The sequence below is a fragment of the Salvelinus namaycush genome, chromosome 25 (genome assembly GCF_016432855.1).
Source record: "Salvelinus namaycush isolate Seneca chromosome 25, SaNama_1.0, whole genome shotgun sequence".
NCBI lineage: Eukaryota > Metazoa > Chordata > Actinopteri > Salmoniformes > Salmonidae > Salvelinus > Salvelinus namaycush.
The window spans coordinates 5396953-5416797 of NC_052331.1; the positions used below are offsets into that span (position 1 = coordinate 5396953).

The following is a 19845-nucleotide window of genomic DNA, read 5'->3' on the forward strand; positions in this document are numbered from 1 at the left end:
TTAATCACATCCCTCATAAGTGAACAACTTTTATTCATTCTCAGAAATTAGGACAAGTTGGCCTCCCACCCCTCCCAGTCCCTACATGCTGAGGTTTAGTATGTTCATTAACACACATCCCATCAGAACAACATACTCCCACACACTAAAGAGATTATTGGAGAGGGGGAGGCAGAAGTTCTAATATCCTCCTGAGACTCAGACAAAAACATTGTGTCCTTATCTGGTAACCTAATCAGGAAAACTCTGGACCCTATAGGGTATGACAGTCATTAATCCGTTTTTATACGAGTTATGGTGGGTGCAGTTTTTTCTAATCAGGTCACATGGTCACAAAAACTCCTGTAATAACTCCTGGCCCTGGGGTGGATGAACACCCTGCCAAACTGCACCAACCTTGTAATTGTTCATATGAATTATATTTAGACTAGATTAACAGAGATGTTTCCTCTACCCAGACACAGAGGCAACAACTGATGGACAATAGAACTGACAGGGATGAGATTGCTTTATGCATGTTTGCATCATGCAGGCCTATGCAACTGTAGGCCTAATATAACATGTACTCACTTATGTTGATTGATTAATGTGGATTGAAAAGGTAAAGGCAGCCTAGCCAGCCCAATTTTGAATATAAACCAAATTTGATCACATTCACATTTTCTCCTGACAACAAATGTGCTACATAGTGTTACCAATTTCTTTACCATGGCCAGATGGACAGGGCGCATAGGCTGTACGCACCTCCTATTATTAGTAGCCTACAGTTGATCAGACTGACAAGTTGTCTTGTTTTCATCTCATACACCTTCTTGTTGTGTTGCGCAGTTTGAATACGCAGACTTTCGTCCATTACATGATCTGTCCAAGAGCCTTGGATATGATGTGGGCAATGGAAAGGGTTCATCAAATAAAAATCCACTACATAGCTGTTAGCATTAGCCAGCCATTCTGGCGGAGAATAATGCACTCTGGTAGCTAGCTATCATTAGCTAGCTACTTGCAAGTAAAGTTAGCAAGGCAAATTGAAATAGTAACTTCACACAAAAATACAATTCTAAAACCAGTAAAACTTTATATAATCCATCTCCTCTGTTTCCTGTAGTTTGAAGAAACGAATTAGAATGTAATAATATCCAAAAAATGCTCAACTATCACTCTTCACTCTCAATCTCTACCCAATATGCTGCCAATTCACCAAGTTTCTCAAAAGTTTGGACACACCTACTCATTCAAGGTTTTTCTTTATTTTTACTGTTTTCTACATTGTACAATAATAGTGAAGACTAGTTTCACCTGGACACCACATTCTCTCAACCAGCTTCATGAGGAATGTTTTTCCAAAAGTCTTGAAGGAGTTCCCACATATGCTGGGCACTTGTTGGCTGCTTTTCCTTCACTCTGCGGTCCAACTCATCCTAAACCATCTCAATTGGGTTGAGGTTGGGTGATTGCGGAGGCCAGGTCATCTGATGCAGCACTCTATCACTCTCCTTCTTGGTCAAATAGCTCTTACACAGCCAGGAGGTGTGTTGGGTTATTGCCCTGTTGAAAAACAATGGATAATCGCACTAAGCGATAACCAGATAGGATGGCGTATCACAACAGACTGCTGTGGTAGCCATGCTGGTTAAGTGTGCATTAAATTCTAAATAAATCACAGATAGTGTTTTATTTATTTCACCTTTATTTAACCAGGTAGGCCAGTTGAGAACATGTTCTCATTTACAAATGCAACCTGGCCAAGATAGAGCAAAGCAGTGCTACAGAAACAACACAGAGTTACACATGGGATAAACAACCAATGATTTTACTGTTACAGAAGTCAACAAATGATAGCGCCTGGGGAATAGGAGTGTAACTGGGGGCTATAGGACCTGGGTTAACCTCTACATCACCAGAGGAACAGAGGAGGTGTAGGATAAGGGTACGGCTAAAGGCTAAAGAACTGGTCATCTAGTGCGTTGGGGACAGAGAATAAAGGAGCCGGTTTCTGGGCATTGTAGAATAGATTCAAGGCATAATGTACAGACAAGGGTATGGTAGGATGTGAGTACAGTGGAGGTAACCCTAGGCGTTGAGTGACGATGAGAGAGGTTTCGTCTTTGGGTGGACAAGTTAAGCCAGGTGAGGTCTACGCATGTGTGTGAGGTGGGACGAAAGAGCTATCTAAGGCATTCTGAGCGGGACTGAAGGCTCTACAGTGAAATAAAACAGTAAAAACTAGCCAAGACAGCAGTAGATAATTCATATTGACATTAGAGAGAAGCATCAAGCAATCACAGGTGTTGATCAAGAGAGCTAAGACAACAACGGGTAAATGGAGATGAATGGGCAGAGCGGGTCAGTTAGGTAAACATAGGACCTGAGTTCGAGGCTGGGGCCGACAGGTAAACAAAATGAGGTACCATGTTATTGAAACAGTTCAGGGGGCAACAGCTGTGTAGCCGAGTGATCATAGGGTCAAAAGAGCAGCAATAGGTGAGGCAGGGTGCTGTTCGGTAGTCACTACTACGCTATGCGAGCAGGGGACGCAGCATACAGAAAAGCTAGCGGGCCGGGGCTAGTAGATGGTTCTTCGGCAACATCAGAAAATAATAGCCTGTTGAGACCAAATTGGACGATCACATCGGCAGTCCAGTCGTAATGGATTGGCGGGGCTCCGTGTTGACAATAAAGGGTCCAAGCCAATTGGCAAAGGAGGTATTGTAGCCATAGAATTAGCTGGTATATGGGCCTAGCTCGAGGCTAGCTCAAGTCAAGCTGGTGCTTGCTTCGGGACAGAGGTGTTAGCTAACACTAGCCACTTGTTTGCAGCTAGCTAGCTGCGATGATCCGGAGTAATGATCCGGTGTAATGAGATCCAGACGGGCAGGAATCCGGTTATATGGTAGAGAGAAGCAGTCCAATATGCTCTGGGTTGATATCACGCTGTGCAGACTGGCAGGTGTTGTCCGAGCTAAGGCTGGCTGATGACATGGAAAGAGCAGCACATGAAAAAACCTGCCACCCTGTTGTCAGCTATCCACAGACAGTTCCCTGGGGAAGGATGGATCTATCAAGGCCTTCAATGGCCACATTTGGGCATGACCAGATGCAATAAAGTTGTGTATAAACAACTCATTTTCATTTTTCAGTTGTTAGATTACAAAACAATAACTTTTCATGTTTAGCATGTCGGTCTTCAGTTTATTTAGGACTTCTGTGGTAACTTCAACATTTAAGAAAGCACTTAGAGTTTATGATTTGAAATGTCTCAAATCAGCGCTGGTCTTATGTCCAGGGTGAATGCCTTTTTATTCATATATAGCAGACACATCACCCAGGCGTGTCAACTAAAATGTACTGAAGATTGAAGAATGGGTCAAATGGACAAAGTGCCTATACAAGTCAATGCTTTTCCCTGTATGAATTTGAGTGGTTACATACAATACATGTTGACAGAATAGTGGTGAGAGAGAGACTGTTGCTGTGCTCCCAGATAGGGCTTCCGGTAGCACTGAAGGCTCCAGTATTCAGTCAGGTAGCTTGAAGATGTCATCTTCCGGGCCCATGTCACGGCATGCATTGGCCTGATAGGGAGATGACAATAAATGCATTATGTACCTTTCATCACCAAAGCCGTGTTAGCATTTACTGCACATGTTGCAGTAAATATAAATATGATATATAGAAATGCACTTATGTTCAGTTCATAAGTATTGACTGTAGTACAGTACCTCTAGGGTCCTGTGGTGAAACGACTGCTGTGCAATGTATTAGGCAACAGCTTAATTCCAGGGCCCCATATTCACAAAGCGTCTTAAGAGTAGGAATATTGATCTAGGACCAGCGCCCCCTTGTCAATGTAATCATATTCATTGTGGTCTTTAAAAGCAAAACTGACCCTAAATCAGTACTGCTACTCTGAGATGCTTTGTGAATATGGGCCCTGGTCTGTCTGCAGCATGCGGCTTTCTGTGATCCAACTCCCTCTCCGCCTGAAATGCAATGTGAATAAGAATGAGCCTAGTCAGTCAAAAACTTAGCTAACTAATGAAACACTCAGGTACATGTGCACAAGCCTAATCAGCCAAATTATACCAAGCCAACACAGCCTATTTGCATAAAAATCAATAAGGGTATTTAGCTATATTGCCAACTTGTTCTATCAGGTACGGGAACAAAGTAGTTTGACAAAAAGTGTTCATTAGTCAGTAACTAGTCTTTAAAATATAGCTAGCAATTATATAGCTAGTTATTTTCTAGAAATTAGCTACAGTCCACTTAGGTAGGCTAAGGTGAACTCAACTCAGGCTGATGGGAGGTAACGTTAGCTAGCTTTCAACAAGCACAACCAGCTAAATCATGCTGTTAAACCATCATAACCAGCTAGACCAGCACTGCCCAGAATAGACAGTCATGGACCAGCTTGAAATTTATGCTGGTGTATGCAGTTTTGTTTTCAGCAGGGAAAAACCAGCAGGATTTCCTTATCATACACAGGGTTGGGGAGTAACTGATCGCATGTAATAAGTTACATGTAATCAGATAACAAAAACTGTAACTGTAATCAGTTACGTTACCCGCAAAAAATATTTCAATCATATTACAGATACTTTTGAAAAACTAGATAATTACTTCTTGGATTACTTTTAAATTCAGAAAGGATATTTGCGAGAAAAAATACATGACACCTTTCTGTTTTCTCAGTGACATTCCATTCAGCATTGAAAAGCATGAGTTTAAGTTTGTTCCACCTGACCAAGTGTGACCACAAGTTAGAGACCACTATGATGACACACCAAATGCGTTTGATGGATCCTTTTTGTCTTCTACTAATGCCTCTTAAGGGGAAAGTAATGTAAAGTAATCAGATTACACTACTAAGTATTGGTAATTCAAAAGTTACATTACTGATACCAGTAGTTTAAAAAATGTAAACTGAAGTCACATTTACAGTTGAAGTCGGAAGTTTACATACACCTTAGCCAAATACATTTAAACGCAGTTTTTCCACAATTCCTGACATTTAATCCTAGTAAAAATTCCCTGTCTTAAGTCAGTTAGGATCACCAATTTATTTCAAGAATGTGAAATGTCAGAATAATAGTAGAGAGAATGATTTATTTCAGCTTTTATTTCTTTCTATAGGATTGAGGTCAAGGCTTTGTGATGGCTACTCCAATACCTTGACTTTGTTGTCCTTAAGCCATTTTTCCACAACTTTGGAAGTATTCTTGGGGTCATTGTCAATTTGGAAGACCCATTTGTGACCAAGCTTAACTTCCTGACTGATGTCTTGAGATGTTGCTTCAATATATCCACCTAATTTTCTTACCTCATGAAGCCATCTATTTTGAGAAGTGCACCAGTCCCTCCTGCAGCAAAGCACCCCCACAACATGATGCTGCCACCCCCGTTCTTCGTGGTTGGGATGGTGTTCTTTGGCTTGCAAGCCTCCCCCTTTTTCCTCCAAACATAACGATGGTCATAATGGCCAAACAGTTCTATTTTTGTTTCATCAGACCAGAGGACATTACTCCAAAAACTACAAACTTTGTCCCCATGTGCAGTTGCAAACCATAGTCTGATTTTTTTATGGCGGTTTTGGAGCAGTGGCTTCTTCCTTCCTGAGTGGCCTTTCAAGTTATGTCAATATAGGACTCGTTTACTGTGGATATAGATACTTTTGTACCTGTTACCTCCAGCATCTTCACATGGTCCTTTGCTGTTGTTTTGGGATTGATTTGCACTTTTCGCACAAAGGAATGTTCATCTCTAGGAGACAGAACGCGTCTCCTTCCTGAGCAGTCACCCGGCTGCGTGGTCCCATGGTGTTTATACTTGCGTACTATTGTTTGTACAGATGAACGTGGTACCTTCAGGCGTTTGGAAATTGCTCCCAAGGATGAACCAGACTTGTGGAGGTCTACAATTTTTTTCTGAGATCTTGGCTGATTTCTTTTGATTTTCTCATGATGTCAAGCAAAGAGGCACTGAGTTTGAAGTTAGGCCTTGAAATACATCCACAGGTACACCTCCAATTGACTCAAATGATGTCAATTAGCTTATCAGAATCTTCGAAAGCCATGACATAATTTTCTAGAATTTTCCAAGCTGTTTAACCTGTTTGGGCTGCAGGGGGAGTATTGAGTAGCCAGATAAAAGGTGCCCATTTCAAACGGCCTCGTACTCAATTCTTGCTCGTACAATATGCATATTATTATTACTATTGGATAGAAAACACTCTCTAGTTTCTAAAACCGTTTGAATTATATCTGTGAGTCAAACAGAACTCATTTGGCACAAACTTCCTGACCAGGAAGTGGAAAGTCTGAAATCGATGCTCTGTTCTACTTCCTGCCTATACATGGGCATGATACGTAAGAGTCTATGTGCACTTCATAGACCTTCCCCTGGATGTCAAGAGGCTGTGAGAGAAGAAATTTCGTGTTTATCTTGGTCTGAATTGGAATACAAGCTCTTTGTATGACGTATCCCTCATTTCCGGTACTCTTGGCAGCGCGAGGTGGACAGTGGGATTGCCTTCTGTTTAGCTGCCGTTATGGACGACTACTATCTCCGGCTCTGATTTTATTTGATACATGTGACCATATCATCGTAACGTATGTTTTTTCAATATAGTTTAATCAGATTATTGAAATTTTTTCGGGAGTTTTGCCGTGTTCCGTTCTCTGACTTTGTTGACGTTGGAGAGATCCGTGCCACTTGGCTAGTGCGCATGCTAAATGAAGAGGGAAAGTTGCCGTTCTAAATCCAAACAACGACTGTTCTGGACAAAGGACACCTTGTCCAACATTCTGATGGAAGATCAGCAAAAGTAAGAAACATTTTATGATGCTATTTCATATATCTGTCGTAGATGTGAACTGGTCGTCGGCGCCCAAGTGTTTCTGGCTATTGTGCTAAGCTAATATAACGCTACATTTTGTTTTCGCTGTAAAAGACTTAATAAATCGGAAATATTGGCTGGAATCACAAGATGCCTGTCTTTCATTTGCTGTACACTATGTATTTTTCAGAAATGTTTTATGATGAGTAATTAGGTATTTGACGTTGGTGTCTAAGTTTTATGGCTGCTTTCGGTGCAATTTCTGATTGTAGCTGAAATGTAAACTATGATTTATACCTGAAATATGCACATTTTTCTAACAAAACATATGCTATACAATAAATATGTTATCAGACTGTCATCTGATGAAGTTGTTTCTTGGTTAGTGGCTATTTATATCTTTATTTGGTCGAATTTGTGATAGCTACTGATGGAGTAAAAAACTGGTGGAGTAAAAAAAGTGGTGTCTTTTGCTAACGTGGTTAGCTAATAGATTTACATATTGTGTCTTCCCTGTAAAACATTTTAAAAATCGGACATGTTGGCTGGATTCACAAGATGTGTACCTTTCATATGCTGTATTGGACTTGTTAATGTGTGAAAGTTAAATATTTTAAAAAATATATATTTTGAATTTCGCGCCCTGCACTTGAGCTGACTGTTGTCATAAGTGTACCGGCGTCGGGCTGCAGCCATAAGAGTTAAAGGCACAGTCAACTTAGTGTATGTAAACTTCTGACCCACTGGAACTGTGATACAGTGGATTATAAGTGAAATAATCTGTCTGTAAACAATTGCTGGAAAAATTACTTATGTCATGCACAAAGTAGTTGTCCTAACCGACTTGCCAAAACTATAGTTTGTTAATTAACAAGACATTTGTGGAGTGGTTGAAAAACGAGTTTTAATGACTCCAACCTAAGTGTATGTAAACTTCCGACTTCAACTGTACATAAGTATTAAGACCCTTTACTCAGTACTTTGTTGAGGAACCTTTGGCAGCGATGACAGCCTCGAGTCTTCTTGGGTATGATGCTACAAACTTGGCACACCTGTATTTACGGAGTTTCTGCAATTATTCTCTGCAGATCCTCCCAAGATCTGTCAGGTTGGACGGGGAGGCTTTCAGGTCTTTCCAGAGATGTTTGATCAGGTTCAAGTCCGGGCTCTTGCTGGGCCACTCAAGGACATTCAGAGACTTGTCACGAAGTCAGTCCTGAGTATGGCTGTGTGCTTGGCTGTGTGCTTAGGGTTGTTGGCTTGTTGTTAGCTGAACCTAGACCCCAGTCTTAAGTCCTGAGTGCTCTGGATGCAGGTTTTCATCAATTCTCTCTCTGTACTATGCTCCGTTTATTTTTCCCTTGATCCTGACTAGTCTCTCATTCCCTGCAGCTGAAAAACATCCCCACAGCATGATGCTGCCACCACCGTGCTTCACGGACGAGATGGTGCCTGGTTTACTCCAGACGTGACGCTTGGCATTCAGGCCAAAGCGTTTAATCTTGGTTTCATCATACCAGAGAATCTTGTTTCTCATGGTCTGAGAGTCTTTAGGTGACTTTTGGCAAACTCCAAGTGGGCTGTCATGTGCCTTTTACTGAGGAGTGGCTTCAGTCTTGACAATCTACCATATAGGCCTGATTGGTGGAGTGCTGCAGAGAATGTTGTCCTTCTGCAAGGTTCTCCCATCTCCACAGAGGACCTCTGGAGCTCTGTCAGACCATTGGTTTCTTGGTCACCTCCCTGACCAAGGCCCTTCAACCCCGATTGCTCAGTTTGGCCAGACATCCAGCTCTATGGAGAGTCTTGGTGGTTCCAAACTTCTTCCATTTAAGAATGATTGAGGCCAAACTGGGGACCTGCAGAAAAGTTTTGGTACCCTTCCCCAGATCTGTGCCTCGACACAATCCTGCCTCAGAGCTCTACGTACAATTCATTTGACCTCATGGCCTAGTTTTTGCTCTGACATGCACTGTCAAATGTGGGACCTTATATAGGCAGGTGTTTGCTTTTCAAATCATGTCCAGTCAATTAGATTTCCCACATGTGGACTCCAATCCAGTTGTAGAAACATGTCAAGGATAATACATTGAAACAAGAAGCACCTGAGCTCATTTTCGAGTCTCATAGCAAAGAGTCTGAATACTTACCTAAATAACGTTGTTCTGTTTTTGTTTTTTCATACATTTGCAAAGATTTATAAAAACCTGTTTTCACTTTGTCATTATGGGGTATTGTGTGTAGATTGATGAGGAATTGTTTTTATTTAATCCATTTTAGAATAAGGCTGTAACGTAACAGAATGTGGAAAAAGGAAAGGGGTCTGAATACTTTCCGAATGCACTGTAGGTGTGGCAGGAAGCTACATATTTAGCAGCTAATACAGCACACAGGGTTTATTATCCAAATAGATATTGGATTTTCTTATTTTCTATACTTTTTTCAAAATCGTTGTATTTGTTTTCAATTTTGGTGAAGGAAATTTCCCGTAAGTCTGTGTGTAGGAGAAAATGCAGCTCTGTCTCGACCTCTCTCTGAGGGCAAAATGACCACAACCTGTCCTCTCTGGGTAGCCAGATCTGCCTGTGACGGACAGTTTCTATGGCCAGGCTGTGCTCACTGAGTCTGTTTTCTATCAGTCACGTTGGTCAGATAGTCTGCCACCATGTACTGTCTATTTAGAGCCAAATAGCATTGAAGTTTACTTTTTGTGGTGTCATTCCAATAGGTGGAATATTTCTATTTTTTTTGGTTTGTGATCATTTAGATGGGCCAGATATTCTGAGGATTTCTTGGTTTGGTTGTGGTAAGTGAACTTAACCTCAGGACCAGCTGGCTGAGGGGACTCTTCTCTATGGTAACCTCTTGAATTTGAGGGCTTTGTAATGATAGGAGTGGGGGTCACTTGTTTTTAAAGTATTGTAACACTTGGTGGATAGGTATTAGGTATTTTAATAGCATAGAAAGCCCTCTTTGCTTTGTCTTTCAGTTCATTCACGGCCAGGTTAAAGTAAATGTTTTGTCCCAAACATATGTTGGTGTGTGTGTGTTCTATATGAGTGGAGTCCAGTAAAATGTACATCAGTTTCCCTGACATCTGGACCTTGTCTGGAATATCATAATGTTTGTCTTTTTAACCTCTAACACCTCCCAAACCCGGATCCGGGAGCACCCCCCACCACCCCCCACGGACTAGCATAGCTAGCATAGCATCACAAGTAAATAGTAGCATCTAAATATCATTAAATCACAAGTCCAAGACACCAAATGAAAGATACAGATCTTGTGAATAAAGCCATCATTTCTGATTTTTAAAATGTTTTACAGGGAAGACACAAAATGTAAATCTATTAGCTAACCACGTTAGCAAAATACACCATTTTTCTTACTCCACTATTTTTTCACTCCATCACCAGCTATCACCAATTCGACCAAATAAAGATATAAATAGCCACTAACCAAGAAAAAACTTAATCAGATGACAGTCTGATAACATATTTATTGTATAGCATAGGTTTTGTTAGAAAAATGTGCATATTTCAGGTATAAATCATAGTTTGCCATTGCAGCCACCATCACAAATCTCCCCAAAGCGACTAGAATTACTACAGAGAGCAACGTGTATTACCTAATTACTAATCATAAAACATTTCTTAAAAATACACAGCTCACAGCAATGGAAAGACACAGATCTTGTGAATTCAGACAATATTTCAGATTTTCTAAGTGTTTTACAGCGAAAACACAATAAATCGTTATATTAGCATACCACATGTGCAAACGTTACCCGAGCATTGATTCAAGGCAAAAAGAGCGATAGCATTATCACCACCAAAATGTATTAATTTTTTCACTAACCTTCTCAGAATTCTTCCGATGACACTCCTGTAACATCATATTACAACATACATATAGAGTTTGTTCGAAAATGTGCATATTTAGCCACAAAAAAACGTGGTTATACAATGAGAATAGTAGCAAAACTGGCCTGAAAATGTCGGGCGCCATATTGGACAGTGATCTAGTCTAATGAATAAATATTCATAAACTTGACTAAAAAATACAGGCTGGACAGCTATTGAAAGACAAATTAGTTCTTAATGCAATCGCTGAATTACATTTTTTAAATTATCCTTACTGTGCAATACCGGGTGCGCCAAAGTGAAGCTACCCCAAAGAAAATGGCGGAATATGCGTTTAACATTTTTCTACAGAACAACGATTTATCATCATAAATAGTTCTTACTATGAGCTGATCTTCCATCAGAATCTTGGGCAATGTATCCTTTCTCCGGTCTAATCGTCTTTTGGTCGAAAGATGTCCTCTTGTCCCGTCGAAATGGCCACTAACGTTCGGCATGTACTAGAAAAGTGCCCAGCTCTTGGAAGTGCGTCACAAAGAAATGCCAGAAAATCGCACTAAACGGATATAAATTGCTATAAAACGGTTTAAATTAACTACCTTATGATGTTTTTAACACCTATAACGAGTAAAAACATGACCGGCGATATATTACTGGCTAAACCAAAGCTTGGAAAGAGGCCAGTCCGACGTCCATCGTGCGTCGAGCGCATTGAAGAAAAGAAAGGTCCTTCCGCCTTTCTGTCTTTTATAAAGTCCCTGATTGCGCAATCGACTCCATTCAAATTGTCACCACTTACTGACATCTAGAGGAAGGCGTAGGCAGTGTTTGTATCCCCATAGGATTCACAGGGACTTAAAAACTGAACTGGGAACAGGGACCAAGATTTCTGAAATCTCACTCCCTGGCAGGAAAAGTGCTGTAGAATGAGTTCTGTTCCACTCAGAGACATAATTCCAACGGTTATAGAAACTAGAGAGTGTTTTCTATCCAATAATAATAATAATATGCATATTGTACGAGCAAGAATTGAGTACTAGGCAGTTTAATCTGGAGACCAATTTATGCTAAGTCGAAACAGCACCCCCTATATTCGCAAGAAGTTTTAAGATTGACTGTCACTGCCCAGGTCTGATAGAACTGTTTCAGATGATCTAAATGTTGCTGTCGCCCCTCTTTTGTGGAGGACAGCAGTACCGGATCATCTGCATACAGGAGGCATTTTATTTCTGTGTCGTTAACAGTGAGAACGGGAGCTGTTGACACATCAGGTTAGTTAAACAGCTACTCTAAAACATATAGTTACAGAACAAACTACAGACAATTGCATGGCTGCAGATGTTCAGCTTTTTCTATCCTGTTGGAAAGGAAAAAGGGTATCCATTAACGCAGCCTGCCAACACAAGGGGCTTCTCTCTGCCTGCTGACCGAATGTTGACCAATCACAGTGACACATGGACAAGAAATGCTGTGTTCTCTCTATACCCTCTACTTCCTGTTTGAGTCAAATGGAGTTCATCTGTATTGTTCCAATGTTACATTTACATTTTACATTACATTTAAGTCGTTTAGCAGACGCTCTTATCCAGAGCGACTTACAAATTGGAAAGTTCATACATATTCATCCTGGTCCCCCCGTGGGGAATGAACCCACAACCCTGGCATTGCAAGCGCCATGCTCTACCAACTGAGCCACACGGGACCACATGTTGCATTTTTTTGTAGCAAGGAAGACAGTAAAATACACATGGAACTTTCCAAAACAAATAAATAACCTGCCTCCCTGCCTAAAGAAAGTTTAAATAAAATGCATCCTAGTAGGAGAAAACTCATTATTAGAGAACTAAAGACCAAATGGTGTAATTTCCTAGAATGCAGGTACAGAAACCCTTCCACATGTTGGTCCTGTGGAACAAGCTTAGGCAGTGTGTGTATGTTTACATGCATGTGTGCATGGGGGTGCATGTACCTACATGTATAGGTCACTGTACGTGTTCATGCATTCGAGCATGAGTCAAGTGTCTGTGTTTGAGTGTGCGTATATTTGTTTGTGCTAACAATGGAAGGCAGGACTTACCCATGCAGCATCAGTGCCTCGACCCAATATTAACACTTTTGTTGCGGCAGGGGATGTGTTTGTGTGTGTGTATATTCAGGGGAAGTAGGCCATGCTAGTGAATGGTGGCAGTGTCCGTCCTTTGATGTCAGTTCTTGTTCACATCCCTCACGCCTGATTGGCCAGCTCCAAACACTGCTCTGTCTGCTCAACCCAGGCATTGGCCACTGAGCACACCACGTCATTTCAACATGGATAATTGGGTGATATTTTGTTGAGACCTTGATCAATGAGATTACAACTAATTATCCCCTACTCTCAAATACAACCAAAAGTTAGCTGAATTTAAAAATATGTTATCACTATGCTTTTAATAATCTCAAAACAACCAAATTCCAATGGAAAGACAAGTTCAGATTTTTGGTTTAGTTTTCACTCAATGACTGCACTTTCAACCATTTAATGGCACAACATTGGAATACAATGTCAGATATTTTGTTTATTTATACAACATATTAATGTGTTATCACTCTGCTTCATTTAATAGCAAAACTACATGACCTGGATTGCAGTTGAGATTACATTAAAAATACAATGTGCAAGTGTTCAATGCCGTTCAAGATACTGAGCAGGTTATTACATCAATTGTGAAGATCTCCACAGACTTGTGATGACCTATGCATGCTATTCTTAGTCTGCACACTTTATATGATTACATAAGGAGACATTTATAGTTACACTAACCTCAAGAAATTGCCATGGTTGTGTTATTCAGCTTAAGTTGGAATGTTACTTTAGTTTGTAAAATAGTCCGGGTAGCCATTTGATTAGATGTTTAGGAGTCTTATGGCTTGGGCGTAGAAGCTGTTAAGCTTCTTGTTGCTGCAGGGGCAGTATTGAGTAGCTTGGATGAAAGGTGCACAGAGGTGCCCAGAGTAAACGGCCTGCTCCTCAGTCATATTTGCTAATATATGCATATTAGTATTAGTATTGGATAGAAAACACTCTGAAGTTTCTAAAACTGTTTGAATTATGTCTGTGAGTATAACAGAACTCATATGGCAGGCAAAAACCTGAGAAAAAATCCAAACAGGAAGTGGAAATTCTGAGGCTGGTCGATTTTCAATCAGATCCCATTGAAATCACAGCAGGATATGAATGAGTTTGCACTTCCTACGGCTTCCACTAGATGTCAACAGTCTGTAGAACTTTGTCTGATGCCTCTACTGTGAAGGGGGGCCGAATGAGACAGGAATTAGTCAAGTCTGCCATGACATGACCATGCTTTCACCATGCGCGTTCACATGAGAGTTCCACTCTGTTCCATCGTTCATCTGAAGTGAATGTAATTCTCCGGTTGGAACGTTATTCAAGATTTATGTTAACAACATTCTAAAGATTGATTCAATACATCGTTTGACATGTTTCTACTGCCTGTTACTTAACTTTTGGACATTTCGTCAGCTTTAAGGGAACGTGCTTCGTGACTTTGGAATTGTTTACCAAACGCGCTAACAAAAGTAGCTAATTGGACATAAATAACGGACATTATCGAACAAATCAAGCATTTATTGTGGACCTGGGATTCCTGGGAGTGCATTCTGATGAAGATCATCAAAAGTAAGGGAATATTTATCATGTAATTTCTGGTTTCTGTTGACTCCAACATGGCGGCTAATTTGACTATTGTTCTGAGCGCCTTCTCAGATTATTGCATGGTTTGCTTTTTCCGTAAAGTTTTTTTGAAATCTGACACAGCGGTTGCATTAGAGAGGTATATCTATAATTCCATGTTTTTAACTTGTATTATCATCTACATTTATGATGAGTATTTCTGTTGAATCGATGTGGCTATGCAAAATCACTGGATGTTTTTGGAACTAGTGAACGTAACACGCCAATGTAAACTCAGATTGTTTTATATAAATATGAACTTTATCAAACAAAACAAACATGTATTGTGTAACATGAAGTCCTATGAGTGTCATCTGATGAAGATCATCAAAGGTTAGTGATTCATTTTATCTCTATTTGTGCTTTTTGTGACTCCTATCTTTGGCTGGAAAAATGACTGTGTTTGTCTGTGATTTGGCGGTGACCTAACATAATCGTTTGTGGTGCTTTCGCTGAAAATCCTATTTGAAATCGGACACTTTGGTGGGATTAAACAGGTCAACATTCACAAGGCCGCAGGAAGTCTACTGCGAGCATGCGCTGACCAACTGGAAAGTATCTTCACTGACATTTTCAACCTCTCCCTTTCCGAGTCTGTAATACCAACATGTTTTAAGCAGACCACCATAGTGCCTGTGCCCAAGAACACTAAGGTAACCTGCCTAAATGACTACTGACCTGTAGCACTCACGTCAGTATCCATGAAGTGCTTTGAAAGGCTGGTCATGGCTCACATCAACAACACTATCCCAGAAATCCTAGACCCACTCCAATTTGCGTACCGCCCCAACAGATCCACAGATGATGCAATCTCTATTGCACTCCACACTGCCCTTTCCCAACTGGACAAAAGGAACACCTATGTGAGAATGCTATTCATTGACTACAGCTCAGCGTTCAACACCATAGTGCCCTCAAAGCTCCTCAATAAACTAAGCACCCTGGGATTAAACACTTCCCTCTGCAACTGGATCCTGGACTTCCTGACGGGCCGCCCCCAGCTGGTAATGGTAGATAACAACACATCCGCCACACTGATCCTCAACACAAGGGCCCCTCGGGGTGCATGCTCAGTCCCTTCCTGTACTTCCTGTTCTCTCATGACTCCAACACTATCATTAAGTTTGCCAATGACACAACAGTGATAGGTCTGATCACGGACAACGACGAGACAGCCTACAGGCTGATCAACGATATGATTGTGGACTACAGGAAAAAGAGGACCGAGCACGCCCCCATTCTCATCAACGGGGCTGCAGTGGAGCAGGTTGAGAGCCTCAAGTTCCTTACTGTCCACATCACCAACAAACTAACATGGTCCAAGCACACCAAAACAGTTGTGAAGAGGGCACAACAAAATCTATTCGCCCTCAGGAGACTGAAAAGATTTGGCATTGCTCCTCAGATCCTCAAAGGTTCTACAGCTGCACCATCGAGAGCATCCTGATTGGTTGCATCACTGCCTTGTATGGCAACTTCTCGGCCTCCGACCGCAAGATACTACAGAGGGTAGTGATAACAGCGCAGTACATCACTGGGGCCAAGCTTCCTGCCATCCAGAACCTCTATACCAGGCGGTGTCAGAGGAAGGCCCTAAAATTGTCAAAGACTCCAGCCACCCTAGTCATAGACTGTTCTCTCTGCTACCGCATGACAAGTGGTACCGGAGTGCCAAGTCTAGGTCCAAGAGGCTTCTAAACAGCTTCTACCTCCAAGCCATAAGACTCCTGAACATCTCGTCAAATGGCTGGCCAGGCTTTTTGATTTTCCCCCACCCCCTCTCCCCCTCTATAACATCTCTGTTGTTATCATCTATGCATAGTCACTTTAATAACTCTACCTACATGTACATATTACCTCAACTAACCGGTGCCCCCGCAAATTGACTCTTTACAGTTACCCCTCTTTATATAGTTTCGCTATTGTTATTTTACTGCTGCTCTTTAATTACTTGTTACTTATATTTCTTATTCTTATCCCTATTTTTTAAACGGCATTGTTGTTTAGGGGCTCGTAAGTAAGCATTTCACTGTAAGGTCTACACCTGTTGTATTTGGCGCATGTGACTAGTAAAATTTGATTTGATTTGGTGGATAGGTTTTCTATGGACGCCCATTTTATTCCCCTTCCCAAGTTACCCTCTGCCAAGTCGACGGCTCAGCTCATGGTGCAGCACTTTTTCCGGATCCATGGACTTCCAGTTGACATGATCTCCGATCGTGTTCCCAGTTCCCGTCCCAGTTCTGGAAGGCGTTCTGCACCCTCATTGGGTAGTCAGCCAGCCTGTCCTCTGGTTTCCATCCCCAATCTAACGGCCAGTCAGAGCGAGCCAATCAGGACCTGGAGACGGCCCTTTGTTGCCTCGTCTCCACCAATCACACCACCTGGAGCCAGCATCTCGTGTGAGTGGAATAGGCCCGTAACACCCTTCCCTGCCGGCCACTGGTCTCTCGCCCTTCGAGTGTTCCTTGGGATATCAGCCCCCGCTCTTCTTTGAGCAAGAAGAAGTCATTATACCCTCTGCCAAGAAGTTAACCTGTCTGGCACCGGCGTTCCGCTAGCGGAACTCCCACATTCCACTGAAAAGGCAGAGCGCGAAATTCAAAAGATATTTTTTTGAAATATTTAACTTTCACACATTAACAAGTCCAATACAGCAAATGAAAGATACACATCTTGTGAATCCAGTCAACATGTCCGATTTTTAAAATGTTTTACAGCGAAAACACCACATATATTTATGTTAGCTCACCACCAAATACAAAAAAGGACAGACATTTTTCACAGCACAGGTAGCATGCACAAAGCCAACCTAACTAACCAAGAACCAACCAAACTAACCAAGAAACAACTTCATCAGATGACAGTCTTATAACATGTTATACAATAAATCTATGTTTTGTTCGAAAAATTTGCATATTTGAGGTATAAATCAGTTTTACATTGCAGCTACCATCACAGCTAACCTTCAGAAATAGAACCGAAGCAGCCAGAGTAATTACAGACACCAACGTCAAATACTTAAATACTCATCATAAAACATTTCTGAAAAATCAATGGTGTACAGCAAATTAAAGACAAACATCTTGTGAATCCAGCCAATATTTCCGATTTTTTAAGTGTTTTACAGCGAAAACACAATATAGCATTATATTAGCTTACTACAATAGCCTACCACACTACCGCATTCATTCATCAAGGCACGTTAGCGATAGCAATAGGCACGTTAGCGATAGGGAATAAACCAGCAAAATATATTAATTTTCACTAACCTTCAGATGATCAGATGACAGTCCTATAACATCAGGTTATACATACACTTATGTTTTGTTCGAAAATGTGCATATTTAGAGCTGAAATCAGTGGTTATACATTGTGCTAACGTAGCATCTTTTTCCCAGAATGTGCGGATATTTTTATGACACTCAACTATTCTGACCAAATAACTATTCATAAACGTTACTAGAAAATACATGTTGTATAGGAAATGATAGATACACTAGTTCTTAATGCAATCGCTGTGTTAGAATTCTAAAAATAACTTCATTACGACATCCAGCTTAGTTATAGCGAGAGAGTACCCAAAATCTGGGCGCAAACGACTATTTCACATGTTCGACAGATATATGAAATAGCATCATAAAATGGGTCTTACTTTTGATGATCTTTCATCAGAATGTTGTACAAGGGGTCCTTTGTCCAGAACAATCGTTGTTTGGTTTTAGAATGTCCTCTTCTCGGGTCAATTAGCACGGAAAGCTAGCAAAGTAGCGCGAAGCTCTCCTTCCTGAACAAAGGCACACAACGCAACACGCCTAACGTCCCGAATAAATTTCAATAATCTAATAAAACTATATTGAAAAAACATACTTCACGATGATATTGTCACATGTATCAAATAAAATCAAAGCCGGAGATATTAGTCGTCTATAACGGCAGCTTTTCAGAAGGCAAAACCAGGTCCCTTCACGCGCTCTCCAGAAAACAGGAACCTCTGCTAGGCAATCAGCAGTAAGTGTTAGTACCTCAGTCTCCCCTTTTTTGTCAGCGGAAGCCGCGTCAGCTTCCCGCCTTCCCCCGTTCTGAAATCCAGGTGGTCGACACACATCTATGTGTGCCTGGCAGATATCTCAGCTTAGATGTCGTCCCACCATGCTCAAGATCATCCTCGACAAGACGGAGATGCTCTTCCAACCGGAGAAGGCCTGCCCGTTCCAAGACCTCTCATTCACGGTTGCCAACGCCATGGTGACCCCTGCCCAGAGTGCAAAGAAACTTGGTGTGACCCTAGACAACACCTTTTCATTGTCTGCAAACATCAAAGCAGTGACCCGCTCCTGCAGGTTCATGCTCTACAACCTCTGTAGAGTCCGACCCTTCCTCACACAGAAAGCGTTGCAGGTCCTAATCCAGGCACTTATCATCTCCCGCTTGGACTACTGTAACTTGCAGTTGGCTGGGCTTCCCACTTGTGCCATCAAACCCCTGCAACCTATCCAGAATGCTGCAGACCGCCTGGTGTTCAACCTTCCCAAGTTCTCCCATGTTTCCCCACTCCTCCACACACTCCACTGGCTTCCAGTCGAAGCTCACATCCACTACAATACCATGGTACTTGCCTACGGAGCAGCAAGAGGACCTGCCCCTCCCTACCTGCAGGATATGCTCAAAGTCTACACCCCAACCCGAGTACTCCATTCTGCCACCTCTGGTCTCTTGGCCCTCCCACCCCTACAGGAGGGCAGCTCCCAGCCAGTCAAGGCTCCTCTGTCCTGGCACTGCAATGGTGGAACCATCCCCCTAAAGCTAGGACAGCAGAGTCCCTGCCCATCTTCCAAAAAGGTCTAAAACCCTACCTCATCAAAGAGTATCCTTAAATAATCCCACAGGACCCCCCCTCCTTTCGTGAACTAATAGTAACATATCACTTAATATTATTAATATAATGAATGTTTTGTTTTTCTTTATTTTTGTAAGGGTTTTTCACTGACTATTTTTTGACTTTTTTATGTTTAGTTGAGTAAGGACAGATTAAATAACATTGACACTTTGCAATTTACAACAGTTAGATATTGCACCATGACAATTTAGCTTGCACTAATTTACAGTGCCCGTCTCTAGATAGACAGTAACATCACAAAAAATCTTCAAAAAAGAAAAACTCTAAATGAATACATACACATACTGAACATACACATATAACAATACAGTATGTTTGTATTTTAAATACTTTTATTTCTCTAGAACCTCCCTCATACTTGCAAATACACATTTATTAAACTGCAATATTTGTCACTTAGTCCTTCATCAGGCTTGTACTTTGACACAAAGTCACTCTACTAGATTAACGCATTGTGAAACACAACTACTTTTAACTTCTGCGTTCACTGCATTCTGTTCCCAGTCCCCTACGTAAC

The 19845-nt window shown here is 41.4% G+C and overlaps 1 pseudogene; it reads left to right on the plus strand.

Moving 5' to 3' along the window:
* Positions 1-2843: 2843 nt before the first annotated feature.
* Positions 2844-19305, plus strand: LOC120020558 (annotated as a pseudogene).
* The last annotated feature ends 540 nt before the right edge of the window (positions 19306-19845 follow it).